The following is an 11,885-nucleotide window of genomic DNA, read 5'->3' as shown; positions in this document are numbered from 1 at the left end:
GAAATAATGTTCAGTTATATGACGATAGATGATCATTTATGTTTTACATTTGGTAATTCAACTGTAATTCACCAAATGCATCATTATAATTGAACATTATTGCTAATGTAATTTATTACATGTTACATTATTGCAGTGGGAAAAAAGGATATTATTATTTTTGAAGAAGCAAGTAAGTCTGAGTTAGTGGGGAACGAAACAATTTAAAACTGCTGATGAAGTTTATGAAATGTGTTCAAATTCCAATTATATGGTCAAGCAAATAATTAAGTTGCTACTAGTGTTCAAAAGATCGAGTGCTCAACTTCCTCCCATTATATTCCAAAAATGTAAAAATTCCTATAAATGCTCAAATGGCTCTAATATTTATAAGAATATCTTTAACCTTTTGTTATTAGGATCTTGCTAACGAGCGCCCCGGGGCGTTAGATAAGGTTAAATTATATTGGTTGAAATAGTATTAAGTTAGGAATTCATGACAAAATCATGTGTCGTTCGGTGCAATTAATGTTAATTTTACTCTAATATTTGCACTTTAATTCTCTTATCTAACGCCCCGGGGGCGCTCATTAGCTTTTGCCTTGTTATTAAGTACTATTCTTCTTATTGAATATTAATTTTTTTTAAAATCTTCTATAAGTGAATATTTTAGTATTTGTAATTGAGCATTTAGTTTTTAAAAATGATCATTAAGTTTTTGCAAAGAATCATTTAGCTTTTGTGAATGATCAAAATTGATTAACATAATACTTTACATAAAATCCGCAATTTTCATATAAAATTGTAAGAATTATTCTATAAACAAATAATATCTACTCCGTATCAAACTTTAAACGTATAGAATTAAATAGTTAATCACATAGAGTAATTCTGTTAACAAATAATATCTACGAAGTATAAGTTTTATCAACCAGCTATGGACATATATCTATCCATAAGTGAACATATTATATTATGCCTTTGCAAATCTTCTTGATGTTATTCTATTATTCTTAGACTCATGGTTTTTCTTCAGTAGCATTAGTTGAGCAGTGTATTGCAATTTGCATCCCCAACCTTGTGATTTAGTCTACATGTTAATGAAAATGAATTGTTATTAAAATAAACAGTACATTAAGTGTTATATAATTGAACATTATGTGCTACAAAATTGAACACTAAATACTATAACTTGTTTATTAAATTTTACTTAAAATGTTAGCTTTAAAGGCACAAACATTATGTGCTACAAAATTGAACACTAAATATTATTTTTCCAAATCGTTTATTTTTATCACATTGGTGTATCGTTTAAAAATACTTTTAGTAAAAAAAATGATCACTTGTGTAATAGTAAATGTTCATTTATGTTTAATGTATGTTTCTGTAGTAAACTATAGGTTTATTGTAGTCGTATACGAAAATATATGTTGTACATGTAAATTTGAATGATTTTCATTCTTTTAAAGATGCTCATGTAAATTTTAACTAGTGAACATATTTTAATATTTATTCCCTCAAAAAAAATAGTTTAACATTTGTTATTCTGTTTTGTTGTAATAATGTCCAATTATGCAATTATAAATGTTCATTTATATATACACTTGTGTTTATGGAATTATAAGTTGTACATGCAACTTTTAATGATTATCACTGTTTTGTAGTTTCATTAATAATGTCCAGTTATGTAACTACAGATGATCATATATATTTTTACATATGGTAATTTTACTGTAATTGATCAAATGCATTATTGTAATTGACCATTATTGCTACTGTATTTGTTCATTTATTACATTTTTAATTATTGCAGTGGGAATAGAGGATGCTGTTATTTTTGAAGAAGCAAGTCACTTTGATTTTCGGAGGAAACAATTTCCTTCGGTAGATGATGCTTATGAAATATATAATGAGTATGCTTTTATGAAAGGTTTGGGATCAGAGTTAGGAGGAGTAAGAGGCGAAAGGATGACTCATTTTTTATGAAAGGATTTATTTGTTCTAATAAGGGATTATAAAGATAATAAGTGTAGAAATATTAGATCCTATGAGTGACTTGATACAAGAACTGAATGTTTAACTTTTGTACAGTTTCCTATTGATCGTTAAGGTGTGTTTATGAACATATTCTAATATAGTTAGTGAATGATGGTTCAAAGTCGTAAAAAAATATTAGTATTATATATATACTATTTAAATGTTTGCTTTTGAACGATGTGATTTGTAATAATACTTTGGGAAACAAAAAGTTTATATCCTTCTTATTAAAATCAAATAGAAATTGTATATCACCAAAAATTAAACTATTGAATATTAAATATACAATTCAATTCTACACATATTGATGTTGCGCGAATCCATGCATTCTTGATTTCCTTATTTTTGTCGTCTGATCTTTCTTTTTTTTCCTTGCTAAATATCCACGATTCTTTGTTTAACTAATCGACAAAAACAAGATTTTTTTAGTTAGATTTGAGCAAGAATAAGTGTTGAAATGAACCAATTTTCATATGAATATGAAAATATAACAATTGAAATGATCGATATGGAAATGAACATATATTAATATATAAATGAACATATATATTTGTAGAATTGATCATCTATTAATATGGAATGAACAACTATTAATACAATAATGAACATATTTACATAATTGAATATGAAAATGTACATCTATTAATATATAAATGAACATGCATTAGTTTAAAAATGCCTATGAAAGATATCAATCGATGAACATGAAATATATACGTAAATAACACTTGAAGCTATCAATATGTGATTTATTATACATCCATCTGAAAAAAGACATATGTTGAAACTCAAAATTTAACCGAGTATGAAATATTTGAAGAAGATGACCAAAATATAAATATTTATCAAAATTCTAGTAATCGTATATTAATATGTGAAAACCATATACTTTTATGCGATTGAACATCTACCAAAATACAACCGAATATTCATCTAAAATCACTTTCCACTCCAAACTATGAAAAAGAATGACATTTATATATACAATGACTATGTAGTAATAATTTTCCACTCCAAACTATGAAAAAGAATTAACATTAATACAATGACTATGTTGTGATATATAAATGTAGTAATATATTTATATTAATCATCTATTAACATGTGAATGATTGTATACTAGTATATAAATGAACATTTATTGAAACGGAAATGAACATTCAGTAAAAAAGAAACGCTACAAACTAATTCAATTAATGTTTACTTTTCTCCAGATTCTTTGATGTTCTTCTCTGAAACTATTTCCTTCAACTGCCCAAAAAAAAAAGAGAGAATACTTCATAGTTCATACCCAAAAATGAAAAGCTACTTGTTCAGATTACTAGTTTTTAAACGAAAATTAGTAAAAATTACTAAAATGCAATAGTTCATAATCTTTTTCTATGTTTTATACTTCGATGATGATCCTGTAACACAATTGCAACAAAAAATTACTAAAACTAGGGTTCGTTTATATTCTTTTTTGAACTAAATATGAACAAAATCACTTACTCCTTTGAATTTCGACCTTGATTAGTTGAATTATGTAGTAACTGAACAATTTTTTTTGATAATTTGTCACAAATTTATAGAAATTTCATATTTGAAAATGCAAAAAATAGATGTATAGAGAGAAAATGTAGAAAATGGGTGAGGAGAGAGAAAGTGAAATGATAATGGTTTTTTTTTCTTATGTATATATGGGGTGGGGGAAATAGTACGGATATTACTATGTAGTTACTGTAAAAGTGAGTATTTGGGGAAGGGGTGTTAAACGATGAGTTTAGGGAGGGGTGTAGGCTAAGATGCCTAGACTAGAGTCTAGCCATATATAATCCTGGGTTGAGTCTATACCTTTTAAGTCAACTAATTTTAAATATGGGTCTAACATAATGCCTCCCTAATTGGAAAGGTTTATTGCCGAACCTTTTAAATGTCATCAAGGGTTTGTATAGTGTCGCCGAAGAACAAGTAGTTATAGATACATGAAAGCATAATTAACATTTTTTTAGATGAATTACGACATTAACATAGATAGGATAGATCCTTGCATCTTCAAAGGGGAACATTTTTGTAGTCGAAGCTAACATCCTTTGGGTTGAAGAATAGTAATCGCCGGAACATGGTTGACCTTTGCACAACATCGTTCACATTTTGCAGACACATTAATATGTGATTAATTCAAATTCTCCAGTCGCTTTTGATTCCACCACTACTAGTTGATAGTAGCGTTGCCCAACATACTTCAACCCTTTAAGTACTTCAGGGGCATAGTTGGGGTAAGGGAGATTCTCATCGATGGCCTATGCCCAAGTTCACAGACGAGCATCGCTGTCGCTACTCCCTTTGTTCCAAGTAATGGGAAAAGATGAATTTGGAGAAGATCAACCTCTTTGCCCACTGCAAATCCATTTTGATTCTCTTGTTCATTTTCTTGGTGAACGAAGGGTTGTTCCCCTTAGATGTTTTTCATCCTTTCGTCATATTCCCTCCATTTGGTTATCACCATTCAATCATGTCTCTCCCCAAGATTATTCCTCTTAAATGGTGATTTGGACAAAAATAAATATGGATATTTGAGAGTCGTAGATGTCAATCAAATGTTGTGGATGATTTGGATTAGGAATATCAAACATTTGTATTCCATCCTCCATTTTTAGAAACTCCCTTTTTGAATGTTTACTTGAGAAGTGAAGTGAAAGTGATAGTAGGTTCAATAAAAATAGTATATCTATTTATATTAAGGGAATCTCAACTGTTCCTTTTAATTAGAAGCGACGGTTGGAAGAGTAGTAGGACAGCCACGCCAAGGAGAGAAACACGACTCTTGGGAAGTGACTTTATGCATTAAATGCTTGCACTCTTTCTGCAGAGAAGTGACTTCATTGTGGTAAAAAACACTTATTGATTCAGTAAATCTCTGTTACTCACTGTGAAAAACGTTTTTGTTTCTCACAGTGGCAGTTTCGTAAATAAAATATACCACCGTGACTAAAGTGATACAATTTTATCATCCATTTCGTAAATAAAATGTACCACCGTGACTAAAATGGTACATTTTATTTCCGAAACTGTTACTGTGATAAACAAAAACGTTTCTCACAGTGAATAATGGGGGCGCCCTCTTATTGATTAGACTCTTGGAAATCGAGTAATCAAAATCACTTAGCTTTGTAATTATTACAGTGGCTTTCGATTAAAATGTAATTTTAAGAAGTGTATTTGGGAATATACATCATGACCTTTGAAATTTGATTTTGAATTTTGTGATTAATTTAAAAATAATTGTTTCATTTCAAAGGAGTATCCTCTGGATAATGAAGTAACTTTATTTAATCTTCGCAATAAGATTTTGTGAAACAAAATATTTATATTATCATTAATATATACAACTATGTAATCTCAAATTGTGATTTTGAGAAGAAAAGATCGAAGTAGCTAGACTACGATGAAACAACTTTTAGACATATTCAAATAATCTTAAGGTGGGAGACTAATTATTCATAATCATTATTTTCATCATTGTTGGGTTCAACCAAAAGCTAATTCACAACATGTACGCTTGTAAGACCATGTCCTACTTTCCTCGCCAGGTTTCCGATAACAGGCAACAACTAAATATGACTTTCAATGGATTGTGAGGTGAAGCCCCTGTGCTTCACGCGTTCCTCGCCTATCACCTTGCCCCATACCATGCAAGTAGATATAGCGTGCTCTGGATATCGCCATTTTGTAGCTTGAAAAAGATGTGCTTCTGCATCACATCCATCAGCTAGGCCACTTTGAAGCCTTTATGATTGGAAATTTCTTCTCCAATTTCTAATGTGTGATATTGCCTAAACATCCTATTGCAGATCTCTCGGTATTTATTATTATTATTATTATTATTATTATTATTATTATTATCATTATTATTATAATATTTTTTTTTCTTATTCTTGATGTCGTTATTATCATTAAAATTTTTATTTAATTTTTTTCTTTCTCTTAAAAAAAGAAGAAGAAAATTCTATTTTTATGATTTGTGTTATAAATTTATAATAGCATGTTTACAGCTAATGCGTTTTTTACTTAATGACATTTTGTTTTTATTAAACTACTAAATAGGAAAATTCGAGTAATAACCGTTTTTTTTAGTACATAATATCTGAAATACATGTTACAATTTGTACATCTAAACTATTACATTACAACAACAACAAAAAAAAATGAAGTACAGATGAAGTCACATGTATTTTGTGCCTCTTGCCAGAAGGAATTCATTTTTTTATTTTCTATTATTATTTTTTAAAAAATTTCTTGATAATTATATAAATCAGCACGGCTGATTAGGGGATTTTTCCCTACCAATCATCATCTGACAAGTGGACCAATCAGGCCCTACCATGTGTTCGCCACATGGGTCAATATGAGCCTGCCACATGTCAGGCGTTGATCTGTCCACCATGGACCAATTGTGTCACGCCACATGGCCTCCATATGCCAAGCAGGTCAAACGGCCACCTAGGCCCAATTTCCAAGGGAAGCCTAGTCAGCCCTAGGTTAACCTAAGCCTAGTATTTGGCATGTTTCCCAAGGTTATAAATACTCTAATTAATCCTCATTAAAGGGGATTAAGAAAATTAATTACTCTCACCTAGAGAACCTAAACACACTGATCACTTCTCCCCTAGAGGAACCAGATCTCCCAATCTTTACTTTTCCGCACTTATTACTCCTCAAACAAGTACTAACTTGACCGTTGGAGGCGGAACTCCCACCACAAGGAGTCTCCGTTGTTTTGCAGGTACAAGCGCACGGATCCAGTCTCAAAATTGTAACTCTCCCGCAGGACATCAAAAAATCCCGAAACAACGGCCATAAGGAGGACCACCGATTCCACAATGCACATGAAGTACACTCTTATCATACTAATATTTTCCTCAAAGAAGAAAGAAGGTTGATTTTCTTGGGTAAATTAAAACATGGTGACCGAATTTGGAAGTTTTTTTTTTAGTTGTGTTTTCGGGTAAGAAGGAGGTAAAAAAAGATAAGAAATAACTGGTGGATGATAATTTTTGATAAGAATAACTAGGGATGACAATTATAAATGGATATCCAAAAACCCGATCCACCCGATGTAAATAAATGAACGAAAATCCGCGTTAAATGAATGAAGGGTGGGTGATGGATCGGGTCGGATTCGAGTGGGGTTCAGTTTCATCCGTCATCCATTAATAACCCAATCCGTAATCCACTCAATATATATGTATATATAATTATCGATAATTTTGATGTATTAGTAGTTGAAAATGTATGATCATCATCCGTAAAATCATACTTCCTCCGTTCTAATAATATTGCAACAACTGGACTTTTGCACTATTCATCACGCTTGTTTGACCATATATTATGATTTATACGTAAAGTAAAATATAGTCATGTGGGGTCTTGTTGAATTCGTCTCGCAAAACACTTTCATAATATCAACTTTTTATAATTTTTACACTTATGTAGATAGATAATTAACATATAAAATGTGCTTGAGTTGCGTAATTTCATCCTTGTTGCAATATTTGTGGAACAGAGGAAGTATATTAACATAAATAATTTTGATATATACATAAAATAAGAAATCATAATCATCACCCGCTAACATCTGATCCACCCTTTTCACCCACAGATGACGGATGAATTGGATACGGGTGATGGATTTTGCGGGTGGTGAGTAGATCGGGTGGAGCAGATGGAGTAGGCGGGTTGATGCGGGTGAAGCTCCATCTGACCTGAATTCGATTCGTTGCCATTCCTAAGGGTAACCCCTTTGTATAGTAAATAATTTTTACCTATATGATACAATGTTTTATTGTACGTGTATGTATGATGATATGCATAGTGTAAGATTACACCGTTTAGTCTTTTTGATTTTGTTTAAAAAAGTATAGTTTATTGGAACGAATACTATACTATGTTTAAGCTATATTTATCGTTACAAATAAATATATATAGTTAAACAAGGAAAATAAAATAAATAATTTCTCCTCTATCGTTTCACCGACATCTTTGAAAAGGGGTAATCATCAAAGTACGGAGAGTAAAGCTAGAGCTCCAAACAATCCACTGTCAAAACAAAGACTCCGTACCTTACTTTACTTCAAAGTACTACTACCCTCTTAAACAGGGTATAAAAACTCGGTCGTTACGTCACGAATTGGCCGAGATGTAATGGATTTCAAAGTTGTCGATCCGATATTTCTCGGTACAGAACGTTGCTTTTCAATACCTTGCGATTTCGACCGTTACATACGACCGTTTTGAAGAGAAAATCGGCCGCATCTAACGAGACTGATAGAGTTTCGAAGAAAAAACCCGAAACTTTAGGTTTTTCTAGCGAGGATTCCCGGCTCCTCCACGAAAACCGACCACTTTTTCTTGGTCGATTTTTTTTTTTAAAATATAAGAGTTTTTTGTTAAAAAAAAAGGGTAGTTGAGTATTAATGTGTTAGGTTTTGCGGTGTTCGACAGCGCGCGGAGACAAAATCCGATAACCGGATCGCATGCATAATAATTACAACATAAACAAAAGCATGCAAATAAACAAAACACAAGAGAAGAGAGAGAAAGAATACTCACCCTAGAAGCGTGCTTCGCTCAACCGATGAGCTTGGACTTAAAAGGTTCAAGTTTCGCAAGTGCGAAAACCTCCAACGGCTCACACCCTCGCTACCGAACCGTAACCGGCCACTACCCCGTAGCTTAGACAAGGCTAGACCAAAAATAACTTAGAGTTTACAAACTAAGGTTTTCTCGCTTTTGGAGATCCCTTAGAGTTCACCAACTCAAGTGAACCTCCCAATACCCAATGATGGGTATTTATAGGGAAATGTCCCCAAGAATTCCCATCATCTTTCAATGTGGGATAGTTGGTAATATGCCAAAAAGAAAGATTTAATTTAATTCTAAATTAAATTAAAATGGCAAGGCAATCATCAAACAACAAGTGGCATAAGGTGAGTAAGGGGTTAGGTGAGGACCATAAGGATAACCCACATGGCCTCCTTGTTCCCCAAGCCACCAAACCCACCAATCACAATAAGGCAAGACCGGTCAATATCCTTGGGCAACAAGGAATGGCCGATCAAGGCCTTTGTGGCTTCAGCTAGGCCGGCCTGCACCCACCGCAAGCCCACCGCTAGCTAGCTGGGCTACTATGCGCTGCTGGCTGGCTTGCCGCAAGCCCAACGGCCTTGCCCGCAAGCACCATCAAACCTCGCTAGCTAGCGGGCTGCTAGCAGGCCATGCGGGTGCGAGCTTGCGATAACATTAGGCTGCCTAGCACGCTGCGCCTTGCATGGTTGTTGGTGGCCTAGTGTTAGCGCCACACACTCGGCCAGCAATCCTGTGCGTGCGCGCACCAAGCTCGGCTAGCGCCTAGTGCTGGCCTTGCGGCATGAACCTCGGCTAGCTATGCTAGCCTACCTAGCCCTCGTATGGCTAGGCCATTGCGAGGTTAGGATTTTCATGCTCGTTGACTTGTTGTTTGACTAATTTTTCCGTCGAGTCGATTGTTAAATTCGACTCGACTTCTGGCGCTCTAAGATCGGAATCTCATGTCTTAGTTCGTAAAATCTCTATTGACTTATTTAATCTTTCGGATTAATTCGTCGCTTCGGTTTGGTTACACAATATGGTGAGAACCGAAGGGTTCAATCAAGATTAAGCTGTAATATAAATTATACATTAATATACTGATCGGAAGCGGCCTTTAGCTAGGAATTCTTATCACTTGACCTCACTGAATAATTAGCTTTCCTAATTAATTCTGAACCCTCTATCGGAATAATGCACTTGTTCGAAGGACACCATTCCTTTTAATCTCCCACTTGTCCTTCCGGACAAGTCTACTGATTGTGTATAGCCTGTTTCTATGTCACTTAATGTCTCTTCATGAACTATAAGGTAAGATTTCTCATCATAATCCTTATTACGTCCAGAAGTGTTTCTCGATTTCCGAGTTCGATTGTCAATAAGCAAATGATTTCTAAAATCCATCTGAGCACGACCATGCATTTTCATAGTCTCGCTCTTCGAGAGGCCTTGTCAATAACAAAGACATGTTCCCTACTGTTAATAGGGGGACATTCCCAGTCTTGCATTGTTAGCTTCCCTTACTAAGTGGACTTAGCCGCCCGAGTGTTGCCTTATAATCCCCTTGTACGGCAGACGTTTGACAACATCAAAATGGACTATTTACTCGAATAAGAGAACTTACAATACTCATGGTTGAGAAAAGAGGTTCCGATAGCCATAATGAGTAATATACTTATGACGATTGTTAAATTTCTTAAAGTATTTTCATAGGTCGATCCAGTATAGTTCCAAACTAATACTTGTGCAAATGATTTATGACAGTCTTGTCCTTGTAGCACAAGAACAAGACTCAAGTTTGGATACAGTGCTATAAATCATACTACACACTAATCTCTCACGGTCATTAGTCGTCCAACTTTCAAATGACCTCCATCCGGGATAATTTCGATATGATATTCAACGTTCACTTAATAGGTGTTTCTTTATCCGAGACTTGTCTTGATACCCTACTTTGAATATTGTCAAATCGAATGGACTCATTATTTAATTTTAAACCACAATTAAATAGTTTGTGGAATAATTAGTAAATTTTATCCCACTATGAAACTTTTCAACGTTTCATCATATGATAAATGGTTTTCACCAAATGTTTTAAGAGTAATACTCTATACAAAACATTTGTAGAAATCACACCCATATCTAATATGCTTGATTTCTTTTATGCAATTGTGAATGTTGTGTTTCACTTATTGTATAGGTTTAGTTATGATTACTTTGCAAATCTTAGCATCTTCATTATCGAACATTTTCATAATAAGATGATAAAATTCGAGTGCGTTTATGGATTATATGTGATTTAGGATTTATTATCCAAGTGATGGATCCCACTCATTTTCATGATTTGAGATCTTTAACTTGACAACCTACAATCATCAAAGTTTAACAATGAACTATCCATTTAACAACTTCCTTATTATTGCCTCTAAGGCAGCAATGTTCTCAACATATACTTTAGTAGATTTCCTAATGATGCTTTGCTTGGATTTTACTCCAACTGGATCACAATGATTTGGATACCCTAATTATTTGTGGTTATGGAAATTTACCTTAAAATAAATTGAATAAATTGCATTTTTACCAACTCTCCCACATTGATTGGAGATTGGAATTCAAGGCTCCCTTCTCTATAAATACCAATAATTTGGGATTGGGAAGAGATACTTGAGTAGTGAATTTTAAGGGATCTCCAAGAAGAGAATACCTTAATTCTAATACTCTAAGTTTTCTTGGTCTAGCCCTGACTAAGCTTTGGGGTAGGGACCGTTTGGGCCGAGTGTCAAGGGTGAGAGCCGTCGGAGGCTTGCGCATTTGCGGAGCTTAACGCTTTTAAGTACGAGCTCTTAGAAAGAGCGAAGCACGTGTCAAGGGTAAGATCGTCTTTCTTCTTTCTCTCTCTCTTGCTAATTAATTATGTGATTGTTAATTAAATAATTAATATGCATGTTTGGTTACTTTAATTTGTGTGTGGATTTTGGGAGGGTTTCATTCCGCGTAGTGTCAGACACTACGAAACCCAACATTTTACTCGTTCAAACATTTTATTAAATGTATCCAATAGATCTTAATTCCCACTATGTACTAAGTGTCGTCTTACCTTGGTCCATTGTCGAAAATACTTTCAAACCTAAGCATTTAGCATTTTATAGTCATTTCACAACAGAGTTCATAAACTTCTTATTGGACCTTTACAAAATTGACCTTTTGCTCCCACTAAACTTCTTATCTATAAGAATTTCTATGTTTTTCCATAAGCCAAACCT

The sequence above is a fragment of the Chenopodium quinoa genome, unplaced genomic scaffold (assembly GCF_001683475.1).
Source record: "Chenopodium quinoa cultivar QQ74 unplaced genomic scaffold, ASM168347v1, whole genome shotgun sequence".
Classification (NCBI taxonomy): domain Eukaryota; kingdom Viridiplantae; phylum Streptophyta; class Magnoliopsida; order Caryophyllales; family Amaranthaceae; genus Chenopodium; species Chenopodium quinoa.
This window is presented reverse-complemented; position numbering follows the sequence as displayed.